Consider the following 5405-nt stretch of genomic DNA (forward strand, 5'->3'; position numbering starts at 1 on the left):
ATCTCCAACATACTTTGGAGTAGGCAAGAGATAAAAACTTCGCCAATTGGGGCAATTGGGGGGTATTGGGGGTAAAACATCCCGCCATCGAAGCCTCGGGTGCTCAGAAAATGTTTTTGCGTATAAAATTTTAACATACGCGTTGTACAAAGTTTTCTTTGGAAAGGCGGGAAGGGATAATGCAGTATCATCAGGGCTGTTCAGGCCAGGGGACAGATTAAGTGGCGGGCTGAAGACTAGGAGTTTGGGGAAGTCACCCGCTGTTTCCTCGGGGGAAGGGCCAAGTTCCTCGCAGGTATTACGATACGTTGTGGATATCCCTTGAAGGAACCGAGAGATGATCCTGACAGATTTTATTCCGGTTTTTTGTGCCACAGCGGCAGCACTCAGCCGGCAGCTCCCAGACTCTGTCATGAGGTCTTTCACTCGTAGCAGCTTGGCATCAATAAAGCGTTGAACGAGTCCCCTATTATTCAAGCTGTTTTCCAGGAAGGGGTTGTAGCATAGGGGCTCATTCAACAACATTTCCATGTTGTATGTTGCCATTTCACGGGAAAAGGACAGGGCTTGCCAGGCGTTCATCACCCCTTGGTAAAAGGTGGGCAGCAAGGATGAATCGATTTGATGAGGGTTCATCAAGAAAAGTTCTCGGTCGTAACCCAGTTTGCATGTAAGCTGTAATATGCAGTTAGCCAGAGGCCTCCAGAGTAGGGCTTCATCTCCATATACAAGTTGGCGCATGATATGAAGCCGGAAGACCATAATCCGGCTGCGGATATCAATAAGACCTTGGCCACCTTCAGTGAGTGGTAAGTATGCCACGGGGGGTTGGAGCCAGTGTTTCCCGCTCCAGAAAAAGTCGACAATGCTCTTTTGCAGTGTAATAAGAAGGCTCCCGGGCGGTTGTAGGCATATCATCTTATGCCATAGCATAGAGGCGACAAGATTGTTAATGACGAGAGTTCTTCCGCGGTACGAAAGTTGAAAAAGAAGTCCTTTCCAGCGGGCCAGTTTTGCCATTACCTTGTCTGGTAATCCCACCCAGTTCTGCTGCTCAAAGGTGTTGTTTCCGAGGAAAATACCGAGGTATTTAATGCCACTTTTCTGCCAGTTCACTCCTCCTGGTAGGACAATTGGCGGGCAATCCCCAGGTCCTATCCAAAGGGCTTCACTCTTCTTCCAGTTTACCTGGCCTGAACAAGCCTGACAATATGTTTTTAGTGCCTGAGCCACCGCAGTGACGTCAGCACTATTTTTTATATAAATACAGACATCATCTGCATAGGCAGAGACTTTTAGCGGTGTGGTAAGAATTGATCCAGTGAAGCCAGAAATGTGCGTACGTAACTGGAGCAGAAGAGGTTCGATGGCAAGAGAGTATAAAAGTCCAGATAGCGGGCAACCTTGCCGTACTCCCCATTGTACAGCAATGGGGCTACACAATACTTGATTAATTTTAAGAACACTGGATATATTACAATACAAAAGTTTAACGTACGAGATAAAAATAGGTCCAAACCCAAAATTCTCTAAAACTCTAAAAAGGTACATGTGGTCAATACAGTCAAAGGCTTTTCCTTGGTCAATAAAAAACAGACCAACATTCATATTAAAATTGTTACAAAACCGAATGGTATCACGGATAAGAAAGATATTATTAAAAATAGTACGTCCAGGAATACAAAAGGATTGATGTTCTCCTATTAGTACATTCATAAAAGGTTTCATTCGATTAGACAAGGCTTTGGCTAAAATTTTATAATCCGTACATAAAACAGAAATAGGACGCCAGTTCTCTATAAGTTGAGTGTCCGCTTTCTTAGGAATTAAGGTGGTGACTGCTCTCCGGCAACTCCACGGCAGTTGTCCATCCTCTAAACATTCATTCAATACCCGCAGTAGGTGAGGTCCAATGGTGTCCCAAAAAAACTGGAAAAATTCACTTGTCAGCCCATCCAGTCCAGGGGCTTTATCAGGTTCCAAGGCCTTCAAGGCAGCGGTGAGCTCAGGTAACCTAAGAGGATCCTCCAACTGCTGCTTCTGATCCTCCGCCAATGTTGGAAGGTTAGAGACAAGTTCCGATATTGCATCCTGGTTAATGTCATGCCGCATAAACCGTTGTTTAAAATGTTTCCGGGCACATTCCCTGATTCTGCCATCTTCATAAAGGAGTTCTCCATCATGGAGCAAGCGTGTAATCATTGACGAAGAGGCCCCCCTTTTAAGGCTGAAGAAGAATTTGGTTGGAGCATCAAGGTCGTGTAAGTACCTCATCTTCAGGCGCAATAAAGCATTTTGTGCTCGCCTTTCGGATATGGAATTCAGTAAGGCCGTTTTTCCATGGATTTGTTGCCTCATTCCCTGGTAGCTCACACTTGCGGTTCCCTGAAGCTGTTCCTGTAATTCCAGGATTTCATCTTCAAGTAAGGTTGTGGTTTTTCTTTCCTCTTGAACACCATACGCACGATATTGTTGGCAGAACAGTCTGATGTGCGTTTTGGCATTATCCCACCATTGTCTGAGGTTTGAGAAATTCCCTTGGGAGGCAACCAGAATATTCCAAATTTCCGGAAAAATGTCCTTAAAGGTACTATCATCAAGTAAGTTGTTATTAAATTTCCAAAAAGCACTCTTGTGTTTCGGGCAGGGGGCAGAAATTTTGAGAAATGTTGCGCTGTGGTCCGAGAATCCTGATGGGCAAATTTTGGATGACAGAACGAGGCGTTCAAGTGGAGGATTAATATAAAACTTGTCCAAGCGAGCAAGTACAATATTACCCTGAATGCATCGACACCATGTGTATTGCCTGATTGATGGGTGCTGTACCCGCCATATATCTGTCAAATTCATTTGTTTTAAAAATTTGGTGAGAGGGATTGTGGAGGCAGGATGGGGCTCTGCACTGTTCCTGTCTAGTTGGGGTTGGAGGGTGCAGTTAAAATCTCCACCAATACAAACATGATTGTCTTGGTTTTTTAGGGCGTTTTGACTGTCGAGGGACGTTAGGTGTGTCCCAAGGTCATTAAAAAAGACTCGCCGAGCTACAGGCGTACTTGGGGCATAGATATTAAAAATAGTATAGAATTTTCCATAGTAGTGGAATTCTAGGGATGCTAGGGATCCCTTGTGTATTTCGTCGAATTTAAGCGATGAAGGCGAAAAGGAGGGGCTAAGAATTATTGCAACACCGCCTTTGCGGGAGTCACCGTTACTAAAGAAGGACAGGCCGGGGAAGAGCCTACACCACTCTGCGACACAGCAGTCGTTGGCATGGGTCTCTTGTAAGAGGGCAATGTCAACTTTCTTCTGCAATAAAAAATCCCTTACTTGAACTTTACGGACAGAGCTACATCCTCCGTTAATATTCAGGCTACAAATGGAAAAACTCATTACAGCTATAAGGAGGAGTGACCACCACTCAATTTTTTGATAGCAGTTCATTCTTAGCTTTTTGCAACCACTTCTTTAAACGGTGACGTTGGGAGGAATTGAAATTAAAAACGTGGGGCCGTTTTACCATCAGTTTAGCGGAATGTATAAAATCAGGTAGCTCCGGAAAAAAGGTTTCTATTACAACATTCCTTTTTCGGAATGTGTCCTTAAGAAACCTTTTTATCTCGGAGGGAGGGATTGGAGGGATTTCTTCTTCCTTAAGGCTACCACATTCACTAACAGAGTCATCTATATCAGATGGCTCAGATGGTGTGTCACACTGGTTTTCATCATTTATCTCCTCACCGTCATCACATCCCTCCACGTTATCGGATGGGGCATAGTCCATAGAGGGGGGGGACGGGGAGGGAGAGAAATGAGCCATCTTCAGGGGAGGGGGGGGGAGGGGGGGGTACTAATTTTTGTGGTTCAACCATATCAGTTTCTAGGTCAGTAGACAAGGGCGAGGATTCATCCACATCTATGTCCTCCAATACCGAGAAACGATTTTCTGTGACGAGGGACAAATCTAGGCCAGAGAGGAGGGGCTGTCGGTTTTCAGTTGTAGGTTTTTTAAAGAGATGACCGTTTTCATCTGTTGTTTGCAGATGTCTTTTTCCTTTTGGGCAGACTAATTGAAACTCGTCCTGGTTAGTGGGAAGAGATTGCAAGGGTTTGGGGGGTGGGGGGGGGGAGGGAGGACGTGATCATCGGGAGGGGGATCCCATCGGCTACCACGGCGGGAGAGGTAGGATCAGTTATAGCAGGCAACAAGCTGTGATTGGACGATGTCGCCTGGGGGGTGAGATCTATAGTTAACAGGAGATGGCTGCAATTAGATCCTTCAGTAGAGGGAGGGGCCCCTGTTTCAAGGGGAGGGGAGGGGGGTACGGCGGGGGGGTTTGGATTGGTGGTAAGAGGGCTTGGGTCGGTGGTGGACAGATTGGGATCAGTGGTGGTAAGGCTTGGGTCGATGGTGGGAAGGTTCAGGTCGGTGGTGGGAGGGCTTGGTTCGGTGGTGGGAAGGTTTGGTTCGGTGGTGGGAAGGCTTGGGTCGGTGGTGGGAGGGCTTGGGTCAGTGGTGGAAGGGTTTGGACCGGTGGTGGGAAGGTGGGGGGGTTGCTTATTCCCGGTTCGGAGGGGAGGTTGCACTTGTGGAGAATTCTCTTTTCGGGGGCAGTCATGCTTAACATGCCCAAATTGTCCGCAGCCAAAACATTTTAGAACGTTGGTGGACACGTACACTGTATATTCGTTCTGTTGATGTTTTAATTTTATTATAAGGTTTAAATCCTTCTGGGAATTTTTTAAAATCATAAACACTTGCCGCCGGAATGAAACCACGTGCCTTAAATCGTTGTTTCGTGACCCGAAGGGAATCATGGAGATACGAGACACGATGGTACCGTATCGGGACAACTCTTTAATTAGTACATCGTCGGATACAAATGGGGGGCAATTTGATATCACGACTTTTATCGCTGGGCTATCTAGTGGGGAAATCATTACAAATAAATCTGGATCGATTGTCAAACCCTGTTCGACAATTTGTGGGACACAATCCACGTCGGACAAAAAAATAACGATCCGCTTGTTCATCCGCGAAGCGGCAACAACCTTGTCGATCCCGACAACACGACCGGTTGCGAGGACAACGTCCTCGACACTAACCTCACGTTCCGGAGGTACACAAAAGAACCCGTGCTTACGGGTCAGGCTCTGAAAGGCCGTAAATCGAGATAGTGCAGCTGCCATGCTGGAACAGCTGCACTTACAACCCCTCCCCAACTCGGGGAGGGTGAATATATAATACAATCTTCCCTACCCGAACTCCGGGAATGGGAAGCAATCAGACCTCTCCGATTTCCCTAACTTCGGAAAAGGGAGGCAACAAAACAAACTGAAGGAAGGATAAACGAAAGGAAAAAAAGGAAATAGAGGTTTAAGATGAAGGAGCAAACACCGATCGGGCG

Source organism: Myxine glutinosa, chromosome 2 (genome assembly GCF_964187855.1).
Source record: "Myxine glutinosa chromosome 2, kmMyxGlut1.1, whole genome shotgun sequence".
In the NCBI taxonomy this organism is placed as follows: Eukaryota; Metazoa; Chordata; class Myxini; order Myxiniformes; family Myxinidae; genus Myxine; species Myxine glutinosa.